This window comes from Hermetia illucens, chromosome 4, assembly GCF_905115235.1.
Source record: "Hermetia illucens chromosome 4, iHerIll2.2.curated.20191125, whole genome shotgun sequence".
In the NCBI taxonomy this organism is placed as follows: Eukaryota; Metazoa; Arthropoda; class Insecta; order Diptera; family Stratiomyidae; genus Hermetia; species Hermetia illucens.
Window position 1 is genome coordinate 39,069,980 of NC_051852.1, and position 19,914 is coordinate 39,089,893.

A 19,914-nucleotide genomic window follows, 5' to 3' on the forward strand; every position below is an offset into this window, starting at 1 on the left:
GACGTTTCCAGCGGAACAGTCTTTGTAAACTGAAATAGGCTCTGTTGGCTGCCAACATCCGTGCGCGGATTTCATCATCGTAGCTGTTATCGGTTGTGATTTTCGACCCTAGATAGGAGAAATTGTCGACGGTCTCAAAGTTGTATTCTCCTATCCTTATTCTTCTTCGTGTTTGACCAGTGCGGTTTGATGTTGTTGGTTGATTCGTCTTCGGTGCTGATGTTACCAGCATATATATTGTCTTGCCTTCATTGACGTGCAACCCAAGATCTCGCCTCAATGGCCGCCTGCTCGATCTGGATGAAGGGAGTATGTACGTCTCGGGTGGTTCTTCCCATGATGTCGATATCGTCAGCAAAGGCCAGTAGTTGGGGGTCTTGAAGAGGATCGTACCTCTTGCATTTACATCAGTATCACGGATCACTTTCTCGAGGGCCAGGTTAAAGAGGACGCATGATAGGGCATCCCCTTGCCGTAGACCGTTGTTGATGTCGAATGGTCTTGAGAGTGATCCTGCTGTTTTTATCTGGCCTCGCACATTGGTCAGAGTCAGCCCAGTCAGTCTTATTAATTTCGTCGGGATACCGAATTCTCTCATGGCCGTGTACAGTTTTACCCTGGCTATGCTATCATAGGCGGCTTTAAAGTCGATGAACAGATGGTGCAACTGTTGTCCATAATCCAACAGTTTTTCCATCGTTTGCCGCGCAGAGAAAATCTAATCTGTCGCTGATTTGCCTGGAGTGAAGCCTCTTTGGTATGGACCAATGATGTTCTGGGCGTATGGCGTATCCGGCCTAGCAAGATAGTGGAGAATATCTTATAGATGGTACTCAGCAATGTGATACCTCTATTATTGCTGCACTGTGTGATATCTCCATTTTGTGTATGAGACAGATAGTGCCTCGTTGCCAATCGTCAGGCATTGATTCGCTGTCCCATACCGTGAGCACAAGTTGATAAACCACTTGGTGTAACTGGTCGTCTCCATATTTAACCAATTCCGCCGTAATTCCATGGGCTCCTGGCGACTTATGATTTTTTAGCCGATGAATTGCACGGACTGTTTCTTCTAAACTTGGTGGTGGCAGTATTTGTCCGTCGTCTTCAGTTGGCGGGACCTCCAACTCGCCAATGTTCTGGTTGTTCAGTAGCTCATCAAAGTACTCAACTCATCGCTCTAATATGCCCATTCTGCCGGAAATCAGATTTCCCTCTTTGTCTCGGCAAAATGATTATCGAGGTGTGTAAGGCTTCATCCTGCTGATTTGTTGGTAAAACTTCCGTGCCTGGTGCGGTTGCTCCCTGTACTTTTCTAGTTCACAGACTTGTTGGTTCTCCCAGGCTTCCTTTTTTCGTCTTTGAAGTCGTTTCTCCGCTCGACGGAGTTCGTGATAAGTCTCTGCGCGTGCCCGCGTTCTTTGAGAATGCAACATTACTCGGTATGCAGCATTCTTCCGTTCCGTTGCTAGCTTACATTCATCGTCAAACCAGCCGTTCCGACTCCTTTTGCGGCTGGGGCCAAGTATGTTTGTGGCCGTATCCATGATAACGTTCTTCAGGTGATTGTGAAGATCATTTGTTGATGTTACATCTCCAGGTCCTCTGTTGACTGCGGTTATTGCGGCATCCATTTCCCTCTTATAGACGTCGCGGAGGGCTGTGTTGTGAATGGCTTCTGTGTTCACTCTTACTTGATTTTCAGAGGGGATTCTAGATGGTATTGTTATTCGAGCTCGGAGCACCATGCCAACGAGATAATGATCCGAGTCTATATTGGCCCGCCTATATGTTCTGACATTCATCAAGGCTGAGAGGTGGCGGCGTTCGATCAACACGTGGTCAATTTGGCTCAAAGCGGTCCCGTCCGGAGAAGCCCATGTATGTTTTTGGACCGCTTTCCGCGCAAACCAGGTACTTCCAACAACCATTTCGTGTGACCCTGCTAATTGAATAATCCGCAGTCCGTTATCATTTGTATTTTCGTGTAAACTATGGGAGCCAACGTATCGCCTGAATACGGGCTCCTTTCCCTACTTGGCTGTTAGAATCCCCAAGTATGATTTTAATATCATATCTGGGACAGGTTTCGAGGGTTCGTTCCATTGCCTCGTAGAAGGTATCCTTCTCCGACTCTGCAGTCTCCTCTGTAGGGGCGTGAACGTTTATGAGGCTTATATTTCTAAACTTGCCTCGCAAGCGCAGAGTGCATAGCCGTTCGCTTATGCTTTCAAAGCCGATAACAGCAGGTTTCATTTTTTGGCTGACTAAGAAACCTACTCCCAGCACATGGTTTACTGGATGACCGCTATAACATATGGTGTAGTGGCTCTTCTCCAGGAAACCGGTCCCTGTCCATCGCATCTCTTGCAACGCAGTTATATCAGCCCTATATTGGGACAGGGTATCGGCTAGCTGCTCATCAGCTTCATCTCTGTACAGGGAGCGCACGTTCCATGAGAAAATGCGCAAATCGTTAATCCGTTGTCGTTCCCGGGTCCGTCGTTTTAAAGTCCATCCTGTCCGAGGCTCCTTTCGTGGCTCCGTAACATCGGTTTTCCATGTAGGGTTGTTAGCCCTACCCAACCCCCAACCTGGAGGACCAGTTGGTACAGTTAGTCCCGTTTTTAGGCATGGGAGACTCGCCTTCATCTTTCTCCGTCTGCAGCTTTTCGTTACGAAAGAGCTCCCAGCGGTCACCACGTGGAGGTGGAGATAGGGTTTGGTAGTAGAGCTGTTGGTGTTGTTTCAGCAGGCATTTCCCAGGTTTTATGCTCCATCGTGGGTACCAATACACGTTTCGCCCTGGGACCTATACTACCCTTTGATCATCCTTTCGGATGTAATAAAAACGTGTTACGCCACTAGTCCAACGCAAAATCTTCATCTCCATTACCGCAAGACGCCGTCCGTTGTCTTTTTTAGTTGGCCAATACTCAGAACCATAGAGAACGACAAGACGAACGACATGGCGATAAATTTTAAATTTGAGACGTTCGTATGACAATTTGGCATCGTTACGCATCAAGGGTAATTTCCAATACAATTGAAAAGGGTGTTTTTTTTAGAAATTAAGCGCATTTTAGAGGAGATTTCCTAGAGATAACATTGTGATCGTGATGGGTGGTATAAAAGCTGGCATGAGCTCTAACAACCCACCTCACGTCCATGTCATTGAGATGACCTTGTTGATTGTAAGAACAACAACAAACTTTTTTTGAAAACTTTAACTTTTAACTCTAAAGCCGCAATGTCATTTGAGTCACCCTAGAATTACCTGACTGCCCTACGTCAGGAAGAAAAGTGTAAACTTCTTAAAAAATTGAAAAGGCACGTGAGATAGATTGTCGGGAACAGACATCGATGACGCGTGGGTGTGTCATTGTTATTAGGTCCCTTCTGTCTTGCGGGATTCCACTGTCTACATTTTTTGCTACAGGATCCGTTGCTACACGAACTAGCCGCCCATATTTCTCTAGGTCTCTCTCACCGGATTCCTTAATGAACGACAGTGTCCTGTTGTATTATATATCATTATATTTAATAGCTTTGCCATTGTACCTTAAATACAAAACAGATGATAAGAGCCCCGGATGGATTGTTGGTCTTCCTCTATGCTCAATCAATTTCTGAGCTCTACTTGAAATTCAGTCTGATTCTAGAGTCGTGTTGTTTTTAAACACCCCAAAAATCTCCCGTAGTTCTACCACTACGATCCTGATATTCATCCTTTTGGTTTTCTGCGACTTAAACCGTCATGATTTAAGCAAGACATCTCAGCAGATCATTCCTGCGGCCTAACAAAGCCTTCTTGCTCTGAGACAGAACGATGTCAATATTTAAACTCCACGAGTTGGTCACGGCAGCGTCATAGACATATGTTACCCTATGAAAGAGTTGTTTCGGATTCTACATCACTGATACTTTTGGGTCATCACTTCCTTCTCAAGTCTCAATAAATCTCCTTTTCTCGGCGAGTCACCTTTGACGTCTCCTTAATTAAAGAAATAAACCACACGTTGGCCCGTTTCAAGCGAATTATGAATAAACGCATATTGCAGTGAAAGAGCTGCCAGCAGTTTGGCCATGCGGGATCAAGCTGCCACCGCCACTATTAATAAGTCAAATGCGATGGCATAAACGGACCTTTTGATTGTCTTAAAACACCATACGAAAGACCTAAATGCGTAAACCGTGGGTCTAACGAAAACTAAGACAGCAATTTGAATTGCTTTAGCTTGGTTAAATTAATGAAGAGGAGGAAGGTTCATCCCGATTCGATGACAACAAGTCCTCTAGGACCAGACTCGGCTTCTAACCAAGCAATCCTAGATCTGCGTCAGTTCGTGGAACAGCCCTAGCAATTCATAATGATGCTCAACAAAATGATCATAGATGTTAGGACCGCCGAGTTGGTCATAAAATACATAATCAGCCGGCTCGTAGATAGGAGCTCGAATTTTTCCTAAACGAACACATTCCACAAACAGTTCTTTTGTATGAAACCAGGTTGCACTACGAATAAGAACCAACTTTTCCAGACCCCAAAGTTTTCCATACAGACGGATATTAAAGTCTCTTACACCTAATTAAACTCAATGAACTAACGAATCATGGTCCCTAATTTTAGAAGGCACTCTAGCGGTTGCACACTTCAGTAATAATAACGATTGAACACTGGATCGCTAACTCACCACGTTGTACGCAACATTTCCCATCAAAGAGTAAGTGGAAAGAGCTGCTATTCATTCCACCACCTAACAACTAGTAGTATCAAAGTAATTCCGAATGAAAACACCATCTGATTGCTTGAAGCGTCCTTAAAAACTGTGGCCAAGCCTATCACCCTTAATATTCAACGCCCGCGACAGTCGCGGTTCTCGAGAAAATCAGACTGTCCCAGCTCCAAAATCTCACGGCACTCAACTTTTTAACAATAAAACGGTTCGTCAATATACGGAAACAATTCAGGAAGTATGCAACGAATTCATACCAACGTGCTCGCCCAACTACTTTCATAACCTCATCTCTCTCCTGGACGATATCTTGCAAGATGTCCACTATAGGAAAACACTACATCGGAGACCATTTATAAATAGATATTCTTCGCACTATTCCTTCCTAAAGAACGAGATTAATAATCCCGATACATCCCGATGTAAATTACTCGAACTTGTATACTATCTACCACCATGATTATGCCTCCAATATGGTGCTAAATTCAAACACCTTCAAGCAACTCGAGCAAATATCTTGGCTACTTAACAAAACAGCCAGCCGTAATGAGATTTTTCTAAAAAAGGTATCCCCTCTTGAAAGAGCAAACGTCTTTGCTAACCATTTCATGAAAATTTATCACTCCATTCTCGATATATTTGACCAAAACTGATGTCAATGCGGACCTTTCAAGCACCCTCTCCCCACAAACAGACTCCCTGGTTCAACCCTGCACGTCAGCTTCATAAAAAAAAATGTTCACAATATTATTCTAAGAAAGCAAGAGCAAAAGGTCAACAGGCCTTGCCAAAATTTCATCTATAATCCTTAAAAATGCTCTATACCCATCAGCTCCTTTCTATAAACATTATTCAATCATTATTTCTATAAACATTTTTCAATCATTACAACGCCTAGAAATTACCTCTCAAGCGTCCTTAAAAGGAAAATGGAGGAGCCACGGAAAATTGTTTTTGACACAGGACAGGTTTCCATCCATCTCCTATCATAACAGTGAACGTAGTTATCTACCTCCCAATAAACTCAAATCTATCTAACATCCTCCACATAAAGAAGGACCTGAACCTTGCAAAAAGGGCCCTCAAATCTCTGTACTCAATGCATCGCATGGAGAAGACTGCTCCATCGAAAGCCAAATTTTTTTTCTATAAGTAGTTACTCCGATCTCAAATCACTTTAGGTTTCTTGTGTTTCTTGTGGACCGACATCTCTCCTTATCCTTATCTCCTTAATAATGCTGCAATTCAAGGGAAGGCAGGCCTTCCGTCACTGTACAGGCATATTCAGAAGCGGCAATGGTCAGAAATACATATCTAACCAGATCCCCTATGAAACCTCTAAAACACAACGCATCGACGTCTTCCTGGCGAATTCTTTGGGGATTGGGTTCGGCGAGATAAACCTCCTCCGCTCGAATCAACTGCTGCAAATCCACCTATGTTATGGAAGGGAAAAACTTCGTCGATATAAGACCACTTATCCGCGAATGTGTTGATTAGAAGGCAGAAGTGACGGTGGATTGGTCACACATTAAAGGAGGGCAACAACCATTATCCCAAGCTGGCCGACAAGTAAGTCCTTCCTTCAGCTTTCAAGGATTTCATCGGAGAATATGTACGGTCTAGATATGGTATGATAAGGCTCAATATTGTCCCACATAAAAAACTGGGTTTTGATCTCTACCAGGAGTTTCATCGTGGAGATGTAATCATCCCTGTAAAACCAGAATTAACGGGGGGAGATCTGATTCGATGTCTGTCCGTCCGTCTGTCTATCTATCTGTCACGTTCAATTTATCCGGGAATGGATGAACCTTATTTGAAATTTGGAAGGTGTGGTATGTGAATTTCTTCACATATATGTAGCAGTCTCAGTGGCGCCATTTAGTGTTCAGTTTGAGGGGGCTCCCAATATATGTGAAGGGGGAGATAAATTGTATTTCACAGAATATGGTCGTGTTGGGTATTGAATGGAAGGGCTCAGTTAGAACTTTTCGAAACTGATGACATTTTTGATACCGAGTGAAACATAGGGGATCGAAGGGTCAAAATGTGTGCATCAAGGAGTGTAACAGGGCCCGTTCTAAGAACCCATCTAACCGAAAATTCATACGAAATCTAGGCCCTTAAATAAAATTAATAAAAGTATATTACCAAAAAATTTTGGCAAGATAAACACCTTTTCATAAGCACATAAACACCTTTTCATAAGCACATTCCTCGGGAACAATTTGTCGACTGAGACTGCCTTTTTAAGGTTTTGTGTGAAACAAAACCTTATTAGAATCGAGACGGTGTCTGTCTGTCACACCCGATTTATTCGGAAACGGCTTGACCGATTGTCACGAAAATTGGTGAGAATATGGAATCTGGTGTTCCATTTATATGCAGTAAGTGGCACCATCTTGTGTTAAGTTTAAGGGGGGGCTCCCCATACATGTGAATGGAGGGTGCAAATTTTTTTTCACAGAACGTAGCCATGTGGGGTATCAAATGAAAGATCTCAATTAGGACTTTTCGAAACTGGTTCAATATTTGATGTTGGGTGAAAAATAGGGGAGTGAGGGCTCAACATATGACCCCCAAAAAGTGTAACAGGTCTCGTTCTCAGAACCTATCCAACCGAAAAATCTGAAAAAAATCACAGTGGTGCATCTCTACGAAATCTAGGCCTCAAAATATATCCGGTTCCGATATCTGCACAAATAAAGTTAATAATAGTATATTTCCACATTTTAGAAATTTACCCGGCACCCCCTTATGTTCATCCCAGAAGTACAAAATTTGGCATGTGTATAATGAAGAACATAATGCACAGTTTGGTCAAGTTTGAAGAAAATCCAACTATCATTAACAAAGTTATAGGGGGTGAAAATTTTTTTGTGAATTTCGTGCACTCTACAACTTGCCGTCGGGTGACGTCTCCAATTTAAACTTGTGCAAGTATTGGAGATATCCTCCATGTCCCGTGAGAAACTTGGTGAGATTATAATTAATCTCACCGTGTCGTCTCTCCAACCACTCCTTGATGGCAGGAATGAGCCTGTGAGTCCACCGACCCTTTTCCGAGCGTTCCCACCGCTCCCATCTATTTATGGATCTCTCCCTTTCAGCGTTCTTCGTCTGCAATAAGGGAGAGATTGGCTTCGCATGGTATATATTTGCCATCTCATCTACCAAGATGTCAATCGGCATCATTCCAGAGATGACGAAACCTGCATCATCTGAGACAGTCCTGAAGGCAGAGCACACCCTCAGAGCCGTCCTCCTGTACACTGCATTCAGTTTGCTAGTGTTACCTGACATCCGCAACGTCTCGCTCCAAACTGGGGTCGCATAGAGCATGATTGAGGTCACCACCCTGGCTATAAGCAACCTAGAGGTATGCCGTGGCCCTCCCACGTTCGGCATCATCCTCGCCAGGACTGAGACTGCCTGTGGCTATGACTATGATGAACCCCTTAGCCAGAAGCGGAAAGTACACAAACATGTTCAACTGTGATACAAAAGTTGGAAGCAAGTAGTCAAAAACCAGTAAAAGTAGAACCGAAAGTAGATGCTTTTTCTAGTTTATTCTTTCCTGAATACTTTAGTGTAATCAATTTTAGATTTTGATAGATATGAACAATTTAACCAGGTTTTTTCTACCTATCATATGACTGAGAAAACGAAATCAATCCAAGCAAATTGTTTACATAATCCTCCCAGAAATATAGTGAAGTTAATGAGGCAAACGAGGATATAACAAATCTATTGTTGATATAACGTGAAAGAGCTCTATAACACTAATAAATTTTGATAAGATCAAGCTTCTTTCGCAAATAATTTTTTGCTTTGTTTTTAAAAGTCAATATAAATCCGAATCGAAGCTGGAAGGAGATCATAAATCCGATGATCCGAAAACATTTCTATCAGAATCTCCAATTTATTGTCCGAAAGTTCCGTCTGACGAGAGTATCTTCGAAACATAATTGTTTATTGAATGCAATTCAAACTTGTTTACTGTTCATATATGCTCTCCTTACTAAAGTTTTATTTTTAAAGTTTCCTGAATAAAGGCTAAATGTCGAACAAAAAATAGAAAATATACTTCTTGATAACAAACTCGATGTGGGGTCACAAAATAATCAGATTTGATGTCAAGGGCAACTGCCAAATAAAAAGGATAATAAGGAATCCCAGAAGAACCGATTGGGACTCTAATACAACGTAAATGAGTAATAACATGGCTCTCCTACAAAAGGTTGATGATATCAAAAGCTAACTGGAACTGGAAACAGTGGTTGAAGACCTCAACAAAGTTGTTATTGACACATACCGGGCCAGCTGTTCGACTTAGACAGTTAATTCATCAAGAGATGTGCCCAGGTGGAACAAGGACCTAGCCAAAATGAGAAGCGTTGCGTTAACCTTTCAACCGGGTACAAAAATGCACTGAGTACATATAACAACGCGATCAGGGAAGCGAAAGGAATAACTTCAAGGAATTCTTTGAAGGGATGGCCATAGATAGAGCACTATCTTCTGTTGGTTTGAAAAAGTAAGGGCCGCTTGTCAAAAATGAATAGAATAGAATCTGCTTCTCAGACCATATTTTGTAGGGTCCTACTCCTAAAGATAACATTCTGCCTGATACTCCTCCGAAGGGCCTATGAGGAAAAAGGTGAATTGTCAGAGAACATTGTATTCACATTGAGAGAGAGAGATTACTTTGTGCTGAAGTGGGTGTTGACCGATCCCTAAGAATGGAAGGGAAGAAAGGCTGCTCCCAAGGATGTGTAATATCGCCGCTTCTGCTGAGTATGTTGATCGACTTACTGCTATGTTAACTGCAAGATCTAACAATATACGCTCAAGGTCATGTGGAAAGCATGGCTGTGCTGATTATTAGTCAAGATCTCAAAATGGGATGTAGAAATACATAACGCGCCATTGATTTGAATGACAGTTGGTGGCTAAGCCATGGAATTTCAATGGCATTATTTATGAAAAAGAGTAAGCTAGGTGAGGAGCACAACCCCCAACTCTCGGATATCTGGGAGTTATTTTAGATAAAAGGCTTTTTTGGAACAAGCATATAGAGGTGAATTATGAAACGAGCACTCGTCACTTATGGACTGTGTGGACAGACGTTTGCCTCGACATGGGGACTTAGACTCCAGTTAGTAGTGCGGATACAAGTTGCTATCATTAGGATGATGTTCGCCAATGCATTCGTAGTCTGGTGGGTTAAGGTAAAATAAACGACTTTTCGCTTTAAACTAGCCACACTGTAAAAACTGTGTATCTGAGCATGACCGTGCTATGAGCACGACATCCGACGTAGCTCTGAATGCATTTCTCATTTTGCACCCTTGGATTTATTTTTCAGAACACTGTAATGAGAGCAGCTGATAAACTAATTCGATTAGATCTATGGGGAAACAACGGATGGGGGGCACAAGGCATTGGAAGAACAATTGGGAGAACTGAATCCAGTATACGCGAAGCCGTCTAATTCTGGGGTATTAAGTTATCTTGAAACTTACAGAAAACTGTGACGAACCAATAGAATGTGTTGCAGCATATCATCATCATCAACGGCGCAACAACCGGTATCCGGTCGAGGCCTGCCTTAATAAGGAATTCCAGACATCCCGGTTTTGCGACGAAGTCCACCAATTCGATATTCCTAAAAGCTCTCTGGCTTTTGGCAGCATATACCAATGTTTTATACACCGAACTTTTCTTGTCAGAACTAGACAAACATGCTACAATCCTGACGAAAAGCAGGAAAACTTGCAAAATTATTGTAGGCTATCTGACTGGCCATAATTCACTAGCTGGACTCATTTTCAGAATAGGAATTCTCCAAGATGAAACGCGTCTATCTTTTAATGAGGATGGGACCCATGGAACATTTTTTATGTGAGTACCCCGTCTATGAATGCATTAGAAAATACAGTTTTGATGCTGATATGCTTCAACTGCAGTGGGTAGCAACGCATCGACTAACGGGAATCCAGCGATAGATAAACCATCGAGTACAATGGACCATGGGAATCTGAATGCTCAGAATCTCATACACAAACACACTATCCAACGTTGTTAATAGGGTGGGGTACTATCACCGCTTATATGAAATATGATGGTTGACCAATTTCCAGGGGAGCTAATAAATACTGCAATACAAGTTCAGAGTTACGCTGACCACGTTGTTTTAATTTGTAGATTCAAATATGATACGTGATACAACCCTAACTGGGCGAGTACTTGGTTCAGGGAATGCGGGGCTTAGTGCCACCAAGGTACCATTCACTAGGAAACGCAAGCTTGATCCATTGAGAGCCATTAGATTACATGGCAGGAGGATTGAACAAGAAACAGAGGTCAAACATTTAGGAACTTCAATAGACCAAAAACTACACTGCAAGAATCATATGTCACAGGCTCGGAAGAAAGGGCCCTCATGGCAAAAATATCGATCCTCAGATTTTGACAGGTTTCATACGTACAAGGCTTCCTCTTTCACATACTGTATTATCACAAGGTTAAAATTTTTTATAATAAATCATTTAAAAATAAACAACAACAACAAATAAAATCCAAGAAAAAGTGGTAATAAATTGTATAAAAACTACGAACTTACATTACAAAAACAATAGGAATAAACAATTACAAGGTTCTTCGGCTGCTTCTCGATGCACGTTTGGCTTTTTGTCGTGGAAGCTTCGGTTGCTTCAGGAATGCATCTCACTTTGCTGGATTGGAACATAGTGGTCTGATTTCTTTAAATAAATACCACAACCGTTGGAGAGTTCTCGTACTCTTTGTAAAATATTGTACACCTGCTCTGTATAATCCGTGAATTCTTGGCAATGAACCGTGGTGTCGCCATTCGTCCATGAAAAATGATGGAACCGCGTCAACAGTTTAAGTCGGTTAAAATATTAACCCAAAAACTTGTCCCAGAGGAACTTGTTCCTGTTGATGGGTCTTATGAGGGCACTGCCAAGCTGAAGCCACTTGGTATTGCGAGAATGGCGCATGTGACGAGATTCTGGAAGGTGGCTAAGTTCGTCTTTGCATACTTTTGCTTTATCAGGCTAAAAATCCGGTCAGGAGCGAGTTTAGGGTGTTCGACTAAAAGAAAGTTCAAGGAAATCTCAGATCATGCCAGGTACTGTATGACTGCATTGTTCTTGTTCTGCACTACAGTATTGTCACTATACTGGAGGCGCTTTGGGTAAAAAGTCACATGACATGCTAATAACAGCATTGGCCCCTTTACCTGTGTGGTCTGCCTCATCAATATTTGATGGCTTCTTTGAAATACGAACCAACAGCCTGCGGGGATGTAGGGTAGTGCACGTAGCATAATCAAAGAAGAAAACCATCAGTGAACCCTTCATTGCGTTTTTTTCACTTTTAATCTCATCTTGGTATAATTTGCGTTACACTTCGGCTCGATTCAAATGATGGAAATACTCGTCTAGTGTGGCTTTTTTGGTCGCGTCATATGTATTTTGAGCCATATCTACGGCAACTGTATTTTTCTGAAAAACATTACATAAATCATCAGCTGGTTTCATACAAGCCATATAGGACGTAGTTCGTTCCATGTTTTTAATAATGTTTTCTTGTGCATGGCGGTTTCCAAATTCTACTCTTGGCACGTTTCCATATACTTACGGCGGATATCGGCCTTGAAGAATGCTGGCGACAATTCCGTGACCTCAAAATCTTTACAGCGTATGTCGCGTAACAGTCTTACCCAACTTTAAACACGTTTTTCTCGAAAAGTACTTTCTAGGTCTGAGGTTCCTTTCATCCGAGCTGGTCACACGTGTTGCAATACTACAAAGGCTCTGATGCCTTGAAACAGCAAACCTTCTTCACGTATACTCTCCCTTCGAAGAAAACCAGGTCACTCAATATTCGTAGTCATGGTCACACCTATTCCGCACAGAAAATTGCTCAGTAACTGGAAATCCCAGACATCTTCCGCGTGCAGTCCACCAAACCATCGAAAACGAAACTAGAATTCTTGAGGTTGAGCATATGGCTAGCCACCCTTGGCGCCTCATTCGAAATCGATGATCTCATGCCAATTAAGATAATAAACTACACTTTAATTAGCTTCAAGCGAAACAGATATTGCAGTATAAAAACTACTAGCAGGTCGATCATTCAGGGTCGAACTACCACCAGCAGCATCGATGCGTCAAATATGATGGCACGTACGCCCCTCATGTTTGTCGCATGACAACTAATGAAAGCTCCAAGTGCGTAAACTGAGAGGTATATGCCGCCAAGTATCGCATATGCTATAACTTCGTGAAGAGGAACGTTCAAAAATGGGTCTCCCATCTTGGACCAATTCGATCTCCTTCACTAGACCACCCCTGCCTTTTGCCATAACACAGCGGCCACACAACCCAGCCCACATGCAGCTACTAACCAAATCATCCCGGATCTTCGTCAGTTCGCGGGGCAATCTTGGTCGTAACTTTGATGTCCAACTCAATGAACATGGATTTTAGAACCATTGAGTTGGACATCAACTCGAGTGAGCACAATCCACGAAAAGTACTCCTGTGCGAAACCAGGTTGCGCTACGAATAAAAACTTACTTTTCCAGACTTTACTTTCTCCGATACAGACGAAAACGCTAGGCACACCACCTGGTTAGACACCTATATTAATAGTAACGGTCGCAATTTGCACAACTTAGCAGAACTCCCAGCCGTAATGAGATTCTTCCATAAAAGATCACCCCCCATTAAAGAGCAATTATCTTTGCTAACCATTTCATGAAATGTTGTGAAATGTGAATGTTTTGAAACTGACGTCAATGCATCAATTACCTTAGTTCAAACCTGAATGTCCTGCAGCCAGCCTGACTGAACAACCAGCCAGACTGGATCGTCTCAGCACCCGCTCCAACTTAGTGGTTCAACCCTGATCATCACACAAAACCAGAGCAAAAAGTCAATCGGTCTTGTCAAAAAACCCTCCATAATCCTTAAAAAATATTCTGTGTCCAACAGCCCCTTTATGGACGCTTTTATCCATTCAAGCTGGAAGTGTACTCAGATCACACACATCCCAAAGAAAAACGAAAATGCGCTCCCTCTGCGCAGCTACTGGCCTATTTCTATTCTTTCAACCTCTGCCAAAATGTTTGAGCCCACCATCAAGTCAATGTGTTGAAAATAACTTTATCCTTTACTTTTAATTTGTCAATCAAACGGGGTATGCTCTCGGAAACCGGAAGGTCGGCGCTTCACGTATGGAAAGGTTTCGTAATCTGGTGGATATTTGGGTATAAATTGAATTTTGGGAATTGCCAGGTTAGGTTGATCATATGTGATATGTTTATTTAAATCCAATGTCGATCTTGCTTCTCATTGTGATCTTCACAAAGTAAGAGCGGTTAATAGATTACCTCTTCAACCGAGTGACTGCTCTACCTCCAGCAATTAGGTAACTTTTATGGAGTAGATCTTTTCGGTAGAAAAGAAAGGCAATTCAAAGTTCTAATTCCAGACAAGCGTCTGGAAGTTATTAGGACCGCCACAGCACTCCCCTGCCAGTGAAGGAAATTACGATGGTTCAGCTGGCGGTGTCGTAACGACAGCTGTGAATCTGTGTTGTTATTGTAAAATTATTAAAGGCTGTCTTGGTAACAATCAGGAAATCTAACCAGTTTGTCAGATTTCGTTGAGTTCGTCATTTCAGGTTGTTGAAAGGGAATTTGAACGATTTTTCGGCACTCTGCTTTCCCCGGGAGTGGGCACTGCCACGGAGGTTTTCGGTTGTTGGTCCGAGATTGGGTTCTCTTCCATATCGTCGGCCATCACGTAAGCAGGTTTGAGCCCATCAATGAATACTGTAATGGTATGACTGACAATTCTTCCGTCTAGGGGCTATTGCAACACCTGATTGCTGCTTTGACCTGACGGCGAAATCGCTCGACCATACCATTAGCTGCTGGATGTAGTTCTGATGTGAGTTGCACCGGTCAGGTTGCTGAGTTCTTGAAACAACCTCAACTCAAACTGTCTTCTTTGATCTGTGGTGATCCGAAGTGGTATGCCGAACGTGGAGATTCATGTGTCTAGGAACGCTCTGGCAACTGTCATGCTTCTTGATCGTTGTTTGGTGCTTTTTCCGGCCAACGTGCCTTGGTCAGGCAGTACTGTTGCAATAAAGCATAAAGATAAGATTCTGAGTATGTTAGTGCAAAAGTCCCGACGATTCAGTTTTGATGCTGACAATTATTGCAGCCACGCGTCCAATTCCTGAAATCGGTTTTGACAGACGGCCGAACATACCTCTGTGTTACCAGTTTAAAGGTGGCGTTTGTTCCTGGGCGGGATAAGTAGTGTAGGCTGTTGTTGTTTTTTTTTGGAATAAATGAATAATGTAAGGGATGATGATTTCAGTGGAAAAATCATACCATAGCTTGCAGCTGACCTCCGAAACTCGAATTGTTTTAGTCGAAGCCCTGTGTTTCCTTGTTGTAGCAATTTGAGCTCTTCGTCCACTAATTGAAACGACAGTGTTTTATCGTTAAGTGCCAAGCCGGTGATCCCTGGTCATTTGTTGAAAAGAAAGCCTGCAGATACTAATCCGCTGCATCGTAGAAAATGGCCAAAGGTGCGTCAGATTTTGCATGGACAAATAGCGTCATTTATTTCAGTGCGGTTTTGGAAGCTTGGAAAGCTGTGGTAGTTTTGGTGGTTTCCTTTAATTTTACCGTGAAGAATCTCGTTGAGTGGTACCTGTACTGCTGCTGGTCTGGATATGGACCTTCTGTAAAAATTTAACAGACCCAAGAAGATTGGCTCGCTTTGACTTTGTTTGTCGAGGGACAAACAAGAAACAAGATAACCTAAGAAACTGACCTCGTGCTGACCAAACGGATTCGCGAATACTCCATATTGTTTTAACCTTTGGAACAGAATTTTTAACTGGCTGACGTGCTCTTCATATGAAGATGACGCGACTAATATCATCGATGTAGGCATAACAGAAGTCCAAACCTCTCAAAGCCTCGTCGATGAATCGGTGGAACATTTGCGCCGCTTTCCGTGGCCGAATGTCATAACCGGAAACTCGCAAAGGCCGAAAGGTGGTATGATGGCAGTGTTTGGTATGTCTTCCTCCGCTGCCGTAATTGTGATAGATGGATTGACTATTTTGCCACCAAAGCATGGTATGATCGCTTTTAGATTTCGATTCAAATCAAGTAAATTTAGATAATCTAACGAAGTCTTTTTCATCTATTATTATGGTTTCGTCAGACGATATCTATCTCGGTAAATTATTTGCGTACTATTGCACGGAATATTGGCAAATCATTGAATGGAATTTTGATAGGTTTAACCAGGATGTAGTAAATCTATTGTTGATATCATATAAAAGAACTCTACAACATAAATACTTTTTCATAAAATCAATCTCCCTTCATAAACAATTTTATCTTCGCATTATTATATAAACCACCCGAATCTAAACTACAAAGAGGTCATAAATCCGATAATCCGAAGACACTATTTCTATCAGAATCTCTAATTTAATGTCCCAAAGTTTTATATGGAAAGAATATCTTCGAGATATAATTGTTTACTGAATGCAATTCCAACCTGTTTATTGTTCGTTTATGCTCCTTTAGCTAAAGTTTTATTCTTAAAGTTTCCTGAATGAAGACTTACTATTGAAGAGAAAATTCAATTTAAAATGTACTTTATGTTCACAAACTCGATAACAGAAAAGATAACTCGATACAGAAGAATGTAAATCTTGGAATTTTACTGAAATTATAAAAATATCCGGGATCTTGACTGCCTCACAGAAAAGGTCGAAGTGGAGGAGACGATAAAGCGTGAATATCCAGAGATAACCAATATCCGGATAGGTATCACCTCTGCAAATGCTTGAGGCCAAAAACTCGCCGTGGTGGAAGTCCCCGAGCAATATGCGAGGAAACTACTTCGCAGTGGTAAAATCAAAAATAGATGCGTAGTATGCAGAATGCGAATGTGGATAGTCCCCACGAAGTGCTAGAGGTGTCTGGACTGTGGACACACGTCAGCAATTTGCAAGGAACCGGACAGGAGAATAGCGTGCCAGAGATGCGGCCAACAAGCGAAGACCTGCAGTGAAAGCGAAAGTTGCGTTCTCTGCAGAGATCGTGGCGCGTCTGGTGAGAGCGTCACTCACACTGCGGGCGGAGTTCGCTGTGGGGTTAGTGCCGATCTAGTACTAGTCAGCGAGCAATACCGGCTTCATGGCATCTTGACTTATCGGGCATCACCGTCATCTAGGTCCGGGACGACGTTCAACTTCGTGTTCTTTCTCAAGGTCGAGGAAATAGGTTTGTATGGATTCAGTGTTTAGTGATAAGGTTTTTTAGATTTCACCTGACACCGAACAAGACGATGCTGGATGGCACGGAGGGGCGAATTCTAGCAGGCGGTGATTTCAATGCTAGGGCCCTTGAATGGGGCATGCTTCAGCCGGACTCCAGAAGTAAACGGATTTTAGAAATGGCGGCGAGAACCGGGCTCGTAACAACAGTATGTGAGGCTTTCATGCCCTGGAGCGGCCCAAGTTGGTGGACGTCAGAAATTGTATAAGCTACGTCGTTTGGCACAATTTTTACATGCCTACGAGGGGCATGCGTCATAAAGACACAGTATAGGTCAGCACTAAGAAGACTACGCAACGCGAAAAATAAAAGCGAACCTGGTCAACGGGGTGAAAGAGGACCCGTAGGGACTTGACTATAAGTTTGTCACCCGGAAAATCGGAACTCTGTGGAAGTCCTGCATACTAAATATCGACCAGATGGACCACTTGTATGGGCATTATTCCCCAGACATACTGTACGGGTTGATGACAATAGCGCGGAAAGCGCCCTTTTCACACAGAGAAAAAGGTCGAAGAAGCGGCTCTCACTATGAAAAACAAGAAGGTGATAGATCCTGAAGGCCTCACGGCGGAAGTTTACAGACTGGTGTTCCGCCAACGGCCAGAGTTGCTTCTAAGGGCGTTCAACGCTTGCTTGAAGGAGGACATCTTTCCTTGTCGCTGGCAAGTGGCCAGACTCGCACCGATCAGCAAGGGAAAAGGAGACCCGGATCACCCGTCTAAATACCGACTGCTGTATATGCTTTACATGGCCGTAAAGTGCTGGAGAATCTCATCAGGAGTATGCTCACTGAAGCGATCCGCTCTGCCAGGGGAACAGAACAGGGGGATCCACAGTGGATGGAGGTCGTAGATGTGGTTCATCGAGCGGAGGCAAACAGCCGCCGATCTCGACGGATAGTATTCAATATGCTTGATGCCAGGAATGCCTTCAATTCCATAAAATGAACAGATATGCTAGGTACATTAGAAAACTCACTCCACGTCCCAAGCTATCTTTTGCGGATATTGAGGGATTATCTGAAAGGGCCCTTCTCGTTGCTAAGAAGATAGAACTCGACCGGTGGAGGAGCCGGATGGCAGGGGGTTCCTTGAACTGACAGTTCCCTTCCTCCTCTCCCCTCCCGTTGGTGAAAGGAATTCCCTGATTTGAAGGCTCCGCAAGGCGGGAGAGTTCGGGGGCTGGCCCGAAGTAATGTGACAAACGGTTCCAGGCTAGCTCTCTAACGATGGGGAGGTGTTTAGTTGGTAGTCCGAAGACGTACCGAATCGGGAGTCCAACACTGTGTGCGTAAATGCATTCACCTACCCTACCCCCAAAAGGCGGACCAATGGAACGCTTCCTATTCTAGTTTGCTGAGACTCGATATGCCCGAAGAGTTGCGCCTGGTCGATTAGGTAGATAACGTTGCGACATTTGTTGCCGAACGCACTGTTGAACAGGCGCAAAGCAGACTTGGCACATTAATGCGACGGGTAAGCGGATGAATGACTGCTCATGATTTCAGCCCTGCACTGAAAAAAAATGAAGTAGTCATCTTGACCAGAAGGAGAATCCCGACCCTGCGTCCCATATCGATTGATGAGTTGACTGTAGAGTCAAAACCAGCAGTTAAATACCCTGGTTTAATGCTCAACTCGAAGAGGAGCTTTTTCGAGCAAATCGAAACCGCAGCGGACACGGTTGCAGCTGGAGTTTCAGCTTTGGCCGTATATCTGCTAGGAGACGTCCGCTTATGGGAGCAACACAGTCGGTTCTGCACTATGGCGCGGAGGTATGGGCTGATGCCCTTGACAAGGAGGTGCATCGTAAGCGCTTTATTTCCTCAGTTTATCTTATTCGCTGCCTACGCGAACCTGCTGAAATTGTCGCCATAGATTGTGCAGCCGGCGGATCCATGCTCTTTGTCATCGTGGCGCCTAGACTTCGCGCTGTCTATTGCTGTAGCCTAATCCAGACGACTCCTACTAATTGACCGTACCAACCTTAAGTTCCTCCTTCTTCTCACTTAAGGGGGTCATCCTGTGTGTCGGATTCGCGGAATCGATTTTTTTTTTGACATCAATTATATCTAGAATATATGGCCAAAGTGATTTTTTTATATTCGGAGTCGTTCGGATATCATAGTGTTAAACACGTGATAAGTCACATGCCAGATTTATGTCGATCGCCGTAATAAAGCTCGTATTTATCAATCCGAATGACGTTCGAATGACTTCGCTAAAAGAACAAAAATTGAAGCCAAGGCTGTACATGTGTTTCTTGTAGAAACCTAAGATTTATGGATTAGGTACAGCAGATTAAGGGTCAGTTAAGCTTTTATGGCTAAAAATCGCATTCTACTTTTTAAATGCGTTTTTCTTGAAACTGCATGTTGAAAATCGGCTGCCACCATAGCCCAAAATCTATCCAACGAAATTTTTTGAAATTTTCACGATTTATTCAGAACATATTTCTACGGTCCGCATAGATTCGAGATTCGAGATTCGTTCAGTAGCTTTTTTTATTCATTGAAGAAACCGTGAAAAAACACCAAAATTCACCAAAAAAAAGTTTAACAGGGCACCAAAAATTTACCTTTTAATATTTGTTAATAATCCTAGTTTTCGGACTGCAGTTAAGTCTGTACATTAAAATGTCGTTTACTTTTTTTCTTTAAGATGATCACAGCGCCCTCTAGTGTGGCAGCAGAAAAAACTTTTTTTTTGGAGATGGGTATATAAATTGCCCTGTATTTCAATGACCGACTATGCGATCGGG